Source organism: Drosophila willistoni, unplaced genomic scaffold (genome assembly GCF_018902025.1).
Source record: "Drosophila willistoni isolate 14030-0811.24 unplaced genomic scaffold, UCI_dwil_1.1 Seg15, whole genome shotgun sequence".
NCBI lineage: Eukaryota > Metazoa > Arthropoda > Insecta > Diptera > Drosophilidae > Drosophila > Drosophila willistoni.
In genome coordinates, this window is record NW_025814108.1 from 22,724 (window position 1) to 39,579 (window position 16,856).

At 38.8% G+C, this 16,856-nt stretch overlaps 1 long non-coding RNA gene across 2 annotated transcripts; it reads right to left on the reverse strand.

Moving 5' to 3' along the window:
- Positions 1-3,621: 3,621 nt before the first annotated feature.
- Positions 3,622-6,558, reverse strand: LOC124460889. Of its 2 annotated transcripts, XR_006954837.1 has the most exons (3): positions 6,245-6,470; positions 5,170-6,177; positions 3,622-5,109 (listed from the first exon to the last, which is right to left on the reverse strand). It is a non-coding gene; the product is annotated as an uncharacterized LOC124460889 (long non-coding RNA). The 2 variants fall into 2 exon arrangements; XR_006954836.1 differs by having other exon boundaries at positions 5,170-6,558.
- Between the last annotated feature and the right edge of the window lie 10,298 nt (positions 6,559-16,856).

Here is a 16,856-nt window from a genome sequence, read left to right on the forward strand (position 1 = left end):
GAATCGGTAAATTTACCTGATGCTTTTACTAATTTATCATCTACAACATTGGTACTTTCAACTTTGGTGGTATCTTTTCCCTTACATTCAAATGAGCGATGGCCTGTTTTGCCACATTTAAAACAAGTAAACGTTTTCTTGTTACAGTCTCTCATCATGTGTGAAGGATCACCACACTTAAAACATTTGCGATCTTGCTTGTGAAAAGATAACTCCAATGTTTTTTTCTTTGAGGCCTTCCTAGGATCATAGGATTTTAAGTACGTCTCTATTTGAACTTTCAACCCATCCACTGTTCTGGCTTGATACAATAATGCCTTATTTGCTCTCAGGAATGGTATACCTTCTACGAAATACTCGATTAAACTTTCGTCATCCAAATCGATCGGCTTTGCGATTTCCATTAACGAATACAAAAACTCATACAAATTCTCACCTCTCTTCAACTGTCGATTGCTTAGTCTTCTATGAACTTCGGCTGATGAAACCTTTACTCTGAATTCGTTTTTCAAAGCTACTTTCAGGGACTCCCAACTACAAATATCTCTCTTACTCCGTATAAACGACAATGCAGCTCCCTTTAACAATTGTTTGCATACACAAAGAGCTGTAACTGACTCCACTGTACGGTTAAAGCGCATTCTTCTAGGTCCCTAGTCCATTGTACAACATCAATCGAACCTAAACCGCAAAACTCGGAAACGCTTCGCTCCACATCTTTTAGTGTGAACCATGACCTTTGCCCATCTGTGTTCGGGACTTCTCGAATTGTTCTAGCCGAGGCGAAATCTGCCTCCTGCCCGTCATTTTCAGTTTCTATTAAATCGTAATGAGCGAGTAGACGCGATTGCAGCTCAGCTTTAAGGCCTGTAGTCTCTAGCCCTAACTCTCTCAATTTAATGCGCAACTCTTCAATACGCAAAGTTAGAATCTCACCTCGATCCATTTCACACAGTTACAGGTATAATGCTTAACAAGTTTGCTATATTAATGTATAGTTAGTATCAATCAATCAAATTTGTTACGACTTATCAAAATTTACACACTATGTTAATGTAGGTCAAATTGTGGTAGGTTATGGTTAAACTCAGACGATTCTTAGAAATGTGCTCTGTGCAGCTCGCATCAATTTCGTCAATATTTCTGCCACCGGTCTGGTTTCGTCGTGCAAGCAAAGTAACTCACACTCAAGACAATAATTAAACAGCTCACCCAACTATAGTCGTCCTGCTCTATGGAACCACTCAATATCGCTGTAGCAACTCACTCAGATGTTCGGTTCGCTCTCTGTTGCCACTCACTCTGCTGTCGCTACTCACTCGGCTGTTTTCCACTCGTTCTCTTGGTCTCTCTTTGTCTGCTCCACACCAATTGTCTCAACTTCGTGTCTGCTGCCTTCTCGTTTGGACTTTTCGTCGTCGTCTGCTTCTGTAACGGTTTGTGTTGTCTGCTTCCACACCAAATATCTTAACTTCGTGTCTGCTGCCTTCTCGTTTGGACTTGTCGTCGTCGTCTGCTTCTTGTAACGGTTTGTGTTGTCCGCTCTCTTTTTCTGCTTCCACACCAATTATCTCAACTTCGTGTCTGCTGCCTTCTCGTTTGGACTTGTCGTCGTCGTCTGCTTCTTGTAACGGTTTGTGTTGTCCGCTCTCTTTTGGTTTTCCGCTTCCACAGTGAACACCAGTTATCATCAACTTTGTGCTCTCTGTCTGCTCTCTCCGTCTATCTGCTTCCACAGTGAACACTAATTTTCACCAACTTCGTGCCCTCTGTCTGCTCTCTCTGTCTGTCTGCTTCCACAGTGAACACTAATTATCATCAACTTCGTGTCCGCTGTCTGCTTCCACAGTAAACACTGGTTATCATCAACTTCGTGTCTGCTGTCTGCTTCCACAGTAAACACTGGTTATCATCAACTTCGTGTCTGCTGTCTGCATCCACAGTAAACACTAGTTATCATTAACTTCGTGTCTGCTGTCTGCTCTCTCTGTCTGTCTGCTTCCACAGTGAACACTGGTTATCATCAACTTCGTGCCCGCTGTCTGCTTCTCGTAACGGTTTGTGTTGTCCGCTCTCTGCTCTCTTTTGGTTTTCCGCCTCCACAGTGCACACTAGTTATCATCAACTTTGTGCTCTCTGTCTGCTCTCTCCGTCTGTCTGCTTCCACAGTAAACACTGGTTATCATCAACTTCGTGCCCGCTGTCTGCTCTCTCCGTCTCCTTCTTGTAACTGTTTGTGTTGTCCGCTCTCTTTGTCTGCTTCCACAGTGAACACTGGTTATCATCAACTTCGTGTCCGCTGTCTGCTTCCACAGTAAACACTGGTTATCATCAACTTCGTGTCTGCTGTCTGCTCTCCTTTTTCCTCTCGAGTCACCACCGTTCTCGTGCCGCTCTCAACTTCAGTCGCCGACTTTTTGCCTAAACGGCGCCAAATTTCTTAGTGACGCTCTTCTTGCGTCGTCCGACCACTCACCGTCTCACCGTCCACTCGTCGCCTCTCGTACAGTCACACCAACTTCCACTATTTTTGAACTTGTAGTGGTTGCTTCTTGTGAAATTCGTGCGCCAACAACCTTGAGTTTGTATATGTATTACACGTTAATGCATGCAATTTTAACAATTTTCTGTTCGCTTGCGAACTTCACACACACATACAAATTTCACTAATTGTCTTGGGCCAGAAATCCCGGTTGAGCCCCCAGTTTGTAGGAATTTACTTTATCCCGGTTTATTTATTACAATATTATTAAAGGATGTGGTTTCCTTGTTAAGTCTTATATTATTAACAATGTTTCTTTGTGTTAAGAATACATATGTATATTTTATATTATTTAAATGGCCTTAGTGATAATTTGGGTGCGCGATGTGATCGAGGCGAGAGTACGATTGCGAGTGCTTTATGAATCAACGCTTCTCTTTATTTGCCAATGAGTGAGTCGACCAGATAGGTACGGCCGCTGCGTGTCGTTCTGTCTCGCTCACTAGCTACTGCTCGATTGCCATGATTATGCCCGCCTGACACTTCATTTCCTACATATCTATGCCAAGCCAATAACAGAACCCATAAATGTAACCTCATTGGGGGAAAAAGGGAAAGTTTTGCGATTCATCTTTCAGATATTTCATATACATATACTACGGTGAATATGTATGTGTGACCCTTTTTCTTTGCTCTCCACACACACACACACACACATCCATAGTCTCTTGTTGCATACGAAATTAATGTGCAAATTTTTATGCGTTGTCAAATATGAAATGGTTAAAATATGTTGATGTTGTTGTTGTTGTTGTTGTTGTTGGCGCACTAACGGTGAGGTTTGGCGTTGACATTAACTTTTGCAAAGTGTGCTGAAAGTCAATGGACAAACACCAGCCAAGCCAAAGCTAAGCCAAGGTGAAGCTGGATGTGACAAGTAAAAGTGAGCAAATAGATGGCCATCCAGGAGCAACGGGCCATATAAATGAAAGTTTTTCACATTTATTTTAGCTGTTGTGTGTTTCAAATTAAGCCTGCTTATGCGAAAAGTGTGCAAATGACCGCGAGCAGGATATAAAACAAATGCCCCCGTCAACATGTGGCAAGAAAGCGTTGCAAAGAAAAAACAAAAACACAGGTCCGACAACTCATGGGGCCATAGAAATTGATGGATTTAATCAAAGACATTACGGAAGTATGTAAAATGTAAAGAGAAGTTTCAAAAATACATATATTTTCCAGCAATCTTTAATTAACCTCAGAATCCGCTCCTGCATTTTCTCAGTTAATTAAAATGTTATAAATGTGTGAACTCTAGACTGTGTGAAAACTAATTTCCAGATCGGCAGCAGGAGCATAGCATCGGGTTTTATCTCCAGTTGAAAATGAATTGAAAATCAAACAAAAAAAAAAACAAAATCTCAGCCTCCTCAGTACTCAGTGAAAGCGAATTTCATATGCAATTGGGCAACTGGCAAGTGATGCCGCCTCCCGCTGGGATTGGCAGATTGCTGAACTGACGCGTTGCGTGAGTCCAGGCAGGCAGCAGGTACACCCATATATACAATAATTTATATAAATCTACTAGCAAACCCGGCGAACTTCGTAACGCCTAACAGTCAAAGAATTTCGTGTTACCTTTTAGCTTGAAACTTGCCATTTAAAATGGTGGCCTCAATCACGTTCTTCATTAATTTTTTAATAACCAATCGTGTGCCTTTGCACAGCCGTGGTGGGTTCAAGTTACGGAGCAAAATCACCGGAGATCCTACTTTCAATTGTAAGTGGTGCGGTGGCATGCCTGGCAAATCCAAGGAATTCAAAAATTCTACTTGGTAATTTACAGCTTCGATAGTATTGCAAACTGTATCAACAGATTTGTATGACACAGAGTCTGTTGGCAACAATTGTTGTATCTTGAAATTTAATCCATGAACGTCCACATTTTTCGCTGCTAAAATGGCTCTTTCTGTCAGCCACTCAAGATTTATATATTGTGTGTGTACATCGGGAAATATACAGTCGATGAGAACATCTTGCGAGTGGACGATTGTGCAAAAACCGGTTGGTAATTTTATTGATCCAGTATTTTCATGTACGGCAACTTTCCCATTGCCAATATCTAATAGCTGTTTCGAAAAAGTTTCGGCGGATGGATCCTGAAGCGTTTGAACGCGCATGTTATCATGCACTGTCATGACGATGTATTGCACTTTGTCCAGGTAATAACGATGTAATTTCCTGCCATTTTGGATTACATGTAAAAGTAATAAAAAAGCAAGGTCGTCCATATTCACGTACGAAGGTCATAGCATCCTGTATGTATTCTTGCATATGACGTGGACTACCTATGTACGATGATGGTAGGATGACAGAGTTACCGATTTCGGCAGTATCAGCGTTGCTGGCAATAGCATCTCGCAAGTGAATGTATTCTTCCGCACGCAGCTTCTGTTGGTTAAATCGAGGGTATCGTAGTCGTTCACTCTCTATCTTGACGTACATATCGACCATAAATTGTTGGCAAAGCTCACGACATCGTAGAATGATATTATCCTGACCACGTCTAATCATCAACCGAAACGAATAGAAATCCTTTGAGCTAATATTCTTGTTTGTTTCGGTTCCTATAATAGTATATCCATGTATTAATTGAACAGTTTTCATATTCTTAATGAATGAATTACCTGTTACCGGATCTCGTTGCTTAACGAGTGAGTGGTAAAAAAATGAGTGGATATTGGAGAGCATCATATAAACGATGGGTATCAGGAATGGACTGAAGAGAATTATTTCTTCTTCGAATCACGATTTGTCGCGTAGCTGTATGGTCGCCAACCATGATTCCAGCCACGTCGTCAACAACAGGTGCGTTGAATCGACGTATATGCCCTCCAGCTGGTGTTCTATCAGGATTGATGAAAATAGCGTGATTGTCACTTTGTAGCTTATGCATATGTGATTTGAATAATTTCAACAATTCGTTGTGCTCATTGAATTGCCGAATTGAACGCAAGAACAGCGAAGAATTTGGATCAGTACCAATAAGGAGGCCGTGCAATGGTTCCGGCGGTGTTTCAATTTCTGGAAGTTTCACTTTTCCTGATGAGCAACACATCCCAATTGGCTCATTTTTAAATTTAAGGGCTTGACAGTGCGCGCATTCCTTGTCCAATGTACCAATTACCACTTTGGAATGAGCGTAATATTCAACATCAGGCTCATACTGAAATGCTAGTCGAAGAAATGAATGTGATGTAAATGCTCGAAGTACTTGTTGATGTTGGTCAATCCCTCTACGTCTGTTGGCTACGAATCTGCGCGCTTCTCTTCGTTCCAATTGTCTTTGTTGGTTTCGCTCATCTCGTGATGCACGTAACTGTGCCATTCTTACACGGACATCTGCATTACTTTGTTGCCTTTCTGCATCTGATCTTATTGCTCTTCTATCTTGCATGCCTCTAGATCTGTTTGTTTGACGACTCAAATTAGCCCCCCTGCGTGTTCGTGGCATTGTTGTAATAAATCAAGTTGGAAAACTGATTGGTGTATAACGTGTATTATTTTCTTGATCAATAATTAGCGCAGCGAGTTCGGTCGCACTCGAGTTGTAACAACGACTGAACTCGAGACGCACAATTCTTGTGCGCGCCTTCCACCGAACCACACTCGGCGACAGCGACAGAACGCTTGTCCTGAAGTTAAAAGAAAATTTCAACTGTTTGTTCCGAAAAAAAACTGGAAAATTAAATTTTTGTATACGGAAATCCCCAAGCGAAGCCGTGTGAACTCAACAGTGTACATCACCTTACTGAAATCTAGAAAGTCTCAACGTTGTATATGGTTTTTCACGGCCTGTTTCGATTGGAAGATTTAAATTATTTTTGTTGAATTTCATCTCTTATCAAGTAGGCCGTGTGTCTAATTTCACTCGTATAAAACACAGGGTAGTTCAGATATCCAGCACAGTTAGTCAGTTTTAATCGTGAGCTCGTTATTATTTGGGTATAAAAAATCGATGTTGGCCTATTCTCAGTCCTACACGATCTGTATAAAAAATTTCGTGAGAATCGGTCGAGCCGTTTCGGAGTACTTTGTAACAAACACTACACACTCGAGAATTTTATATATATAGAAGAAGAAGAAAAAAAGAAATGTCGGCGGCATTTGCCTTTTTCCTCTCATTATTCAATACGAACAGCGTTTAATGTTGACAAATTACATAAAGAAAACGCTACTAATAAATTATTAAATAAATGTTGCAATAAATAATAATAAAATGAGCAACCACGAAGGTGTCATACACTTTTCTGTTCATGATACTAAAGTTGATACAGTTACAGAACAATAAATAATATAAACATTTATCATATTTAAATGTTGAATGATTTAAGACAAATTATAATTTGCGAAAATGTTTAAACAATACTCTAATGTTTTATTGGTACAACACACTTTCTATGCTAGTCAATGTACCCCATTATCTAGACACTGTCTTTCGGCCATATCCGTGCGTTGTTTTTAGCGCTTTGTCGCAATATGTCGAGACTTGGCTTTAATTTTTGATTATGTCTGTTGAATTAGATAATTTTTTTGTTTTTTGAATATGAACCACATAGTGAAATGGAAATGTAGATGCATATTAGCGCTCTCTGGTTGGAACGTCATGGAAAGTGAAACTGATGCTGTTGAGATTTCGAATCCCCCTGTTTTTTTTTTGGATTCGTGCATTTATAATTTGTATACTCCAATCATCAAATGGTTGCCAGGCGTGCTAAAAACGCTTCAACTTTATGCCAATAGGCTTGCCAGGGGTTTAAGCCCCTCAAATTATTACAAACAAAACTGCTAATTTGTGTGGGTATAAATCTGTGTCCACAACTGTCTATCTGTATGTATGTGTGTTTTGGTTTGCGTGGGGATCCAACTTTGACTGTAAAATGTGGTAGTTCCCAAGCAACAACAAGAAGACAAAAAGTAAAAACCGTCTTTAAGCCCCAATTAGATGAATTTCCAGCTGACCATAAAAGTGGTCATAAGTAAGTAAGAGTGAGCTTGCATTTGTTTTGTTACCCATATCATTATACATACTACATACTTGAGAAATGCAGCATTATGACTAGCCATAAACTGAATGTCATATTGAGCGTAGGGAAAGCCCTTAAAAGCACTCTAGTGCTTGATCTAATTACGATTTACTCATTATGGGAAATGTGAGCTCATTTTCCATTAACTTGAGTCCGAAAGAATAGAGCGAACAAAAGAATTAGAATTAGTAGTGTTAAAAGAGTTTCCTTTGCGACAAAGTCATTTCATTTAAGTACTTATTTTTAATTTAAATAGTTTCTGCAATGTTACCAACTACACAAAGGATCTTGATTTAAAGAAATATCTCTTTTTTATCAGAATAATATAGAGAGTATAGACAGCTCTAAACTAATTGAAAGGTTGATAATTTTTCGTAGTATGACTTAATATCAAAGCAAAATTATTTCATTCAAATAAATTTCCAATAATGATCTTTGCTAAACAAAAATTTACTTTATTTTCCTGTAAGAAAATCATTTAATTGAAAAGTATCTAATAAAAAGTTTTACTCTTATTGTGAAAATCATAAAGACTCAAAGTTATTATTATAGAAGAGTATTTAGTTATATACTTGAATGTATTAGAAATTCAACTTTCTGCATATCATTTGTAGCTGACGCCCACCTGAAAATCAGGGCCAAGACGTACTCATGTAAGTCAGATGAAAATGAAGCTATTAAGTAGCAGTTGCAGTTTGTTTTGCAGTTTCACCCTTAATACTATGAGCAGCATTATCATCTGTCTGTTTGGCTGGAATCATAGGCCAAGTCAAAGCATTTATTATTTATTATTTACTCTTTCTTGCTTGCTGTGTTTATCTCTCTCCCTCTCTCTCTCTGTCTCTGTCTGTCTGACTGTTTGCTAGTGTGCGTCAACACCCACTCAAAAGGGAAATGGCAATGGGTAGTGCATCTCATTCATCATTCAACTATCTATCCATCCATCCATCCGTCTAACCATTCGTCCAACCATTCGTCCATTCATTCATTCATTCATGCAGTTTGTTAGTTTGCATTTTGATGTTGCAAAGTTGCACGCGCCTCACGGTTGGTTGTCGCAAAGGCAGCGAATGTTGAGACGACGAAAAAGGAAAATTAATGTTGAACTTTCTTTTTTGTATGCAGCAGCAGCAGCCCCAGCAGTCTAGCAGCCACAGAAACCACCGCTACAACAATGATATAAATAATATATATACCTATGTATATAGTATACTCAACTCGGCAAGGGTTGCTGTTGTTATGAATATATCCACACATTTTGTCTTTTATGGTCTGGCAGCTAAAACTTGTTGAACTGTTATGAATTTTACTTTTAATTTGCCGACATTAAACGCTGTTCATATTAAATAATTGATGGCCAAGTGTAAACAAATGATGGCGCAACATGAGGCATGAGAGGAAAAAGGCAAATGCCGCCGACATTTCTTTTTTTCTTCTTCTTGTACATATATAAATCTATACATATAAGTTTAAACCTTTATATATATATATATATATTTGTTGTTATGTTGTTATATAATGGGTGAAAAACTTTTACGACACTCGGAGTGCAGTTATTTGCTAAAATTTTATGGCAATTCACATGGCCAGGCCAGAGCAGAGCAGAGCAGCCAGGCAAGCAGCGCTTTCTTTGAGAAAGAGAAAGGGTCTTAGCTTTTTCCCTCTCTCTCTCTCTCTCTCCTTTCCTCCTCACCATTGGGTTCACCCAAAAGAAACTTGCCAAAATTGCAGTTTTTATGATATATATCTGAGCGCACGTGGGACCCAGACAAGCCTCGGTCTTATACCTCTCAGCCCTTTCGCTTTTTCTTGAGGATAGCTGTGTATCTCGACAGCTTCCGCGACTTTCACGCAATTGCAGCAGCAGCCGCAACAACAGCAAAAAACACGCCCTTACTGCTGACTCCCGCCCCACTTTGTATCATAAATAATGCAACGTTTCGTTGACCCCAAGCTGGGATGGGGGAGCCGCCAGGCAAGCAACCTTTGCGGACACCGGATACTGATGCTGATGTGGATGTGGATACCGATCGGCTAGTCGTTCATTGCATTCTTTAAAGTGAAATTTTTGACCAGCTCAGTTTGTGAGAAGATCATGATGATGATGATGGTGATGATGATTGTCATCATTCTTGTTGTTTTCTTTAAGCTATTGTTTTTTTGCCTTTTGTGTTTCGGTTCGTTTTTTTGCTTTTCATTGTTGCTTAAAACGACGCTGTTAATTAAATTAAGCTAAATAAAAAGGCGCATAAGCAACTGGATGTGGCAATGAATGTGGAGGAAATACTGGCAAGTGAATAAAAAGACCAAGAGATATCTGTTTTTGTGTGAGTGTCGGCATTGAGAAACTTTCTTTCTTTTGCTTTCGATGGTATTTCGGTCAAAAAGCTTCCAAAGGAATAGCCGCAATCGTCATCATCATAAGATGATGATAATAATGATGTTGATGTCGATGTCGATGTCGATGATGATGATGATGATGACAAGCCTTATGATGACGTTTCTTCAGTTTTGTCTAATCAATGGCCACCACTTGAAACAACTTTGAGTGATTGATAAAACGGTATTTCCGGTTGGCCTGCTACCATAACTGGAGCATGCTGCCCGTTTGATTTAGGCGCACAAGTGCGAGACGGTCAATTAAAAATTATAATTAAGACCGTTTGGTGGCCAATGGACCGTTAACATACCAAGGCAGGCACTTTGACAGCCGATCCAGTCATCATCTAGTCACTCAAACACAGTCGCTTTATCTCTATTTACCATAAACAGTTGTGAAGTGCTGCCACCCAACATGTGTCACACAAACACACACACACACCACAACATATACATATGTACATTATTTGCCAAATGAAAGTACTCTCTGTATGTTTACTTCAAAGGCAAGTGTCAATGTCCAGACTACAGTCTAAGCCGGCATTCGATGGGTTTTCGTCACGATTGTACGGCTTATGACCAGCATTGGTCATGATGAGGATGTTAATAATGAAATGTGCATACTTTTTTTTTTGACAGGAGCAGCACCACCGCCGGCACCACTAGCACCACCAGCGATGGCAATGGTAACGGCAACAACGCTGGAACCTCAAAAATCAACTTCAGTGAAAGTTTTGGTATCTATATGACTGTATATACATATGTGTGTGTGTGTGTGCAAATGCGAATTGAACTTGCAACCTGCCTCTTCAACAAACACAACAGCAATAACAACAACAACAACAACAGTAAATCCAAAACACTAAAGCACCAAAAAGCCGCCCATTAGAGCGGCCCCAACTACTGGTCAATGGCCATAACAATGTGAATGTGTTGTTTGCCTCTCATTGTTATGGCCATATGTAATTAGTATGCCGAAAGATATTGTTGGTAAAAGGTTCCATGTTATGAGGCACTTGTCATGATGAAGTGGCCATCATCATTATCTTCATCAACATAATCATACAGGGCTATTAATGGATTATAATTACAATGGCAAACGAAAATTTCACACCTCATTCAGTCCCATTCATTACAATTCTGTGTGTGTGTGTTTAGGTCATAAATCATTACTCATTACCAAAAATACAATCCAACTGCATTCGAACTGCAAAAACCACATGAAGAGCCCTCTATCTCTTTCTCTTTCTTTCTCTCTGTCAATGTCAAATCCAAAGTGTCTTTTTGCACGGGACTCCAGCATCAGCTGCCATTATAGACCCGCTTGAATTTCAGTTGATTGCATCCACTGCAAATGCTAATCTCACCTAATTGCATCGATGACCAGGGCGTATGCGCAATGTGCATACACTCAGTACAATTAGCGAGAATGAGTTTGACTAACGAAAATGCATAATACAAAAGTTACTTAGCCTAAATTACTGGTCTGTATTGTTGATGGAGCTGTATTACAAAGTTAATTAAACGAAAAGCAAACTATTTGCCATACGGGTGAATGCTGCAAAAAATAATATTCCTTCTTTATTTTTATTTTTTGCCAACCACAGCATTAACAACAATTGCGCACTTTTTGTTGGTTTATTTTCATGCAGTATTTTTATTAATGTTTTTTTTGTTTTCCTTTGTAATCATTTTAACTGGTCATGGGGTTCTGTTTATTCAGACTACTACTTTTTATTTAAATTTTGATAAATATTTGTTTAATTAACTTTTTAAGTTTTCAATTTTTCTCTTTAATTATGATTGAACGCTTTTAATTTAAAGTTCACAACGCGCAACCAAGCTCACCTTTATGCAAAGGTGTTGAAAACCTTTAAATTTTTTGTATATTGTAGTATTTTAACTTATCTAATAAAATGAAGAAGAAAACATAAAAGTTGTTCCTACATCTAATATACATATATATGTGTCGTATTTGTTAAACCTTTAATAATCTGTCTCTAAATTCATGGATCATCAAATATAATCAATAACGTATGGATATAGGCATTAAGTAACGACATTGATTTGCATTTTTTTTTTGTTTCTTGTAATTTTGATAATGACTTTTTGCATCAGTTGTATCATTTCATTTTATCGAGTTGGTTTCAACCGGTTGAACAGTGCTTCCTTTTCTCTGTCCCTGTCCCGGACCGTGTTGTCTTTCATCCTTAGGCCAAAAGAGCAATAACTTTACTCTGGCCGATAGCTTCCATATTTATAAGTAACAGAGAAAGTGAAATTTTTTTTACTTTTGTTTTTGTTTTTTTTATTTTATCTTTCCGTTTTATTTTTCGCCTCACCTACGGCCATAGCAGCTGCCCAATCGCACAGACACATACCAACACAGTCACACTAGAGATATATAAATTGATTCGATGCTTGACTCTTCACCGATATCGATGTAACTCAATGAATCGACGACGCCTCTCAAGCCCCCCAACACGTGAGTTGGGCCAGTCCAAGCCGGGCCGGCTCGTTTGTGTCTGTCACTTGATTGTGTTTGTTTGCTTTATCAAAAGGCATAATCGAACCAAAAACGGATATGGCCGGCATTAAAAAACACAGAAAAAAACGAAAAAAAACCAACCAGCCAAAGCTGAGCCACAATTCCGTACCTCAGGTCCCGGCACTTTCTTCGGCATGTTTTCGGCTGATGCTGCGGTTGGGGTTGGGTTTGTGGCAACTTGTTTTTGGCCGACAGCCGACTGCAGCCTTAGAAATGATAGAAATTACAACAAATATCGAACGGACTGAAGTGCAACAACAACAACAACAACGACGACGAAAGGTAACAAAACTAACCAGCTTGGACTTTGAGCGCGTGGCTAGCGTCAGGAAGCCATGGCTGAAAGCCAAATAACAATTGACTTTAATTAATTGTCAGAGGTTGGGCCAGGCAGTTTTTGCTGAATGAATGAATGAATGGATGGCTAGATGAGCGATGGAAAGGCATATTATATATATATTTATATATCTGTGCATCGCTAGAGAATTGTGTCGATTTTCGACATGAGAGTTAGAGAAAGGCCCAGCAACCTACTGAGGTACCGACAATAACTTCTAATTGAGATATTTAGTGTTGCTCCAAATCACAGCAACACATGCAATAAACGACAACTTTAGCTTTCGTGACACGAATCCAATGACGATTCAAGTCAATCAGTAACAAAAAGTGAGCATAAAAATGACTTTATTTATGTTGCGACTGCTGCTCTAAGGTTTTCTAGTTTGTAGCCACACACACACACACACTTAATGAGACAGAAAAGACAAATATAACAATGGATAGAGAGTCAACCACAATCATCATCAGCATCATGATGATGATGCCGACCGAAAGCCGTAAGAAAAATAATCGTAAAAGTGAGAGTTTCCACTTGATAATCAGATTTTGGTTTTTACTTCTTTCATTTCTCACCTCCCAAAAAATATTGTGATTGGGTTTTATTTCGGTTTTATCTTCTTAAAGCATTGGACAAGATAAAATCGTGAAATGCAAATATCTTGCGCCTTAGAGACAGCCACGCCCCAAATTGTGTAATCGCCAATGCTGGCAAAAAATACCATTTATATGAATCTCTAAAAATTCATCGAAAATAAATATGTAAGTGGAAAGAGAATAAGAAATAAAAAGCAAAGAAACAAGCAAAAAATGAAAAAACGAAAGCTTAAGGGCGTGGCAGAGAGTGCCCGCCTGCCTGTCTGTCTGCCTGCCTGCTTGCTCTGCTTTTAATTGCTCAGTTTTCACTTTCAAGGCATTTCAATTCGTTTCATTATGAAAAAATTTGTCATTATCATAATTATGATCAGGGTAAAAAGGCATTTCACTTTCGTTATTGTCAACATTTTGTTCTTTGTTGGACAAAAGCAGCTCTCGAAACGGTCTCTTTCATCCATGATGGCTTTGTAATATCATTCACCGAACTGGCTATCGTCCGTCATCGTCATCATCATCATCAACATCATCATCATTATTATCAACAACATCTTCATCATTTGCTATAGTAATTTGTTGACCGTTCGTTTGTTCGCTTGTTTGGTTACCTTGTTTGTTAATATGTTGACAATAAAAGTTGCAAACTGACAACTTTCACACATCTGCCGATTCCGATTCCATTGCCATTGCCTTTGCCTTTGCCGTTGCCGCACCAGCTGATACTTAGCACTGTGTGAAAAGTTATAAATGCCAATTGAAAATTACACTTTTACTACTTTTGGCCCAGGCCCAGATCCATTCGATTTCATTTTGTGCCGCATTAGTGATTGTATTATTCAATGTCAAGACTTACCAACATGTTTGGCCATATTGAATTATGAACCGACAATATACAAATATATGCAACACTTTCACACATGCCGCAAAACTCTCCCTCTCTCCATCGCTCTCTTTCCCTCTCTATCTGTCTCTATCTTTCACTTGCTCCATGTGTGTAGAGGTAAATGGGCAACGTTTCAAATCCGTAAAGTGTGCATTGACCCAGCCAACTGTCCGAGACCACCAAGTGAAGACCGCAAACCGGAAAAGCGCATGACGCGGGTCCCAGGTTGGACCCAAACAGAAACCGCCATTTCAACCATATATGCATGTAGGATTGGACCAGACCCAGGCCTAACCATTGCCGAGTGGCTACCATAAAAGGCCTGGGCACATGATGTAAAAACTTACCTCTATATACATATGTACATATATTATTTAAAAATAAACCCGGCCCTTATGCACCCTAAACTTTGTTGACATCTAAATAATTGCCAACCCTTTTAATTTAAATTTTGTTTTCACATTTAAGTTTGAATTTAATCTAGAGAAGAGTAAAATATGTATATTACACATATTAATTTTATTTAACAATTATTGAAATTTTATAAAAATAGTAAATTATTATAAAAGTTAATTTGTTAACTTTTAAAAAAAAACCCCGAAGTGGGAATTTTACTTAACTAGGGCCAATTAAGATATGAAATTCTATAGATATTATTTAGATACTTACTAAATCCAAGTATTGACTGAAAAATTGTCAAGTTAACTGATGCTTAAAGCCTTTTCCAGACTTTGCATCAATTTTCACCAGAGTTAAAAGTATACAATATGAGTTGAAAAAGAAAGCATTGCCACTTTTAAACGTGGCTTAAAATTTACTTAAGTAACTGGCTTACTAAAGCTAAGCTTAGAAAGTTGGTAATAACATTTTGTGCTTCAAACATTAAGCTATTAGGCCGAGTTTCGAATCACGGCAAAGCTTTGCTACGACTTTGGAAAATTAACAAAATTAAGAGCATACTTTAAGGATTGCTAATAATTCAATGTCAAAATGGCTTACAAATGTGTTGCTTCAGCTGGGTCTTAAATTTATAAATGTACGCAAGAAATAATGTATCCGTATATAAACAAACAAGGATTAAACTCAACAAATCCAAGTTAAGTAATTGTTAGTAATTGCTTTAAGAGTTAAACTGTGTGTGTCTGATTTGTTGATGAGTAAAGTAATGAAAGCTGAATGCAGTTAAGAGTTCAATATCGAAACCGATTCTGACAATGAACAAGCTAAATCATGTATATCACTTTTGGGAAAGAAAGAAATGGGCCAGATTCCTGTCACTTGGGTATGACTTTGTTAACTGGCTCGAAATGTTATTGCCTGGACAATGGCAATTGGCTTTTGAGCGTGACACCATCAATGGAACAGTATTTAGAAATTTCACTTAACAAACAAACGAAACCTACAAACGACAAGGTTAGGTACAAGTCATGAGAGAGTAAGCCAGTCAGACAGCCAGCCAGCCAGCCACCAGCAAGACAGTCACTCAGACAGTCAGACGTGCGGACAGACGTCGAATTAGTCCACAAACCAACGAAATAATGGTATAAAGGCAGCAAAAAGCAGAATTAGATGCTAAGAATCAAACAAACAAAACGTTGCGTTGCGGCCCAAATGAGCATAAAACCAGAGGGCCGGGCTAACTTCGACCGCGTCAAAGTTTGTATACCCTGAAATTTTTGTATCTTTCCTTACCTATGCCTCAAATGGAATAACGTTTAAGTAAAAAAGGCTAATTTCCGAAGAACGGCCTACAATCTTAGCATAGGAATAAAGATATTGATCAAAGTCACTGTTTCCACGATCTTCCTATGGGCTATTGAATATACCATCTTATCAAATTGGCAAAGCATAACAGATAATTAAATAACAAAGTTAATTGAAAGCAATCGCGTCAAAGTAACGAAGTTATTACAAAAGTCACTGTTTCGAAAGATCTTCCTATGGAGCACATGATAAGTCCCGATCTTGGTCAAATCATAGCGTTTATAGTGTAATTAACCACCATATTAAATCACAACAAAGCTCAAAAACGAAGATAAGAAAAGCACTGTCGTGACTTGCCATTGTATACTATTGATAAGATACGATCCGCTGATCCGAGATTAAACGCCGCATATATACAAGCTACATGCAAAATTCAGCCTGTGCTCTTACGTCCAGAGGAGTTTGCGTGATCCAGACGGAGGACGACGGACGGACGGACGGGACGGACATGGATTGAATCGTCCGTCGGCTGACAAAATATATATACTTATGGGTCGGAGATGTTCTTCTATGCTTGCACATTCTGACCAATTATATACCCTGCAAGGGTATAAAAGCTTAGAAGCTTCGCGCACATTAATGCTGACTACTACAAATAGTGTATATCTGAAGAAATCTATCCGCAGAAGACAACACAGTTTACGTGCCGTTGACTATAATGTTGTTGGAAGCACAGCATCCACACTTTAAATTTATATATATTCACACACCACCCACACACTACATTGGCCAAGTGCATTCTGTTAACTGGTCATTCATAAGTATCCCCAGCAGCAGCAGCAC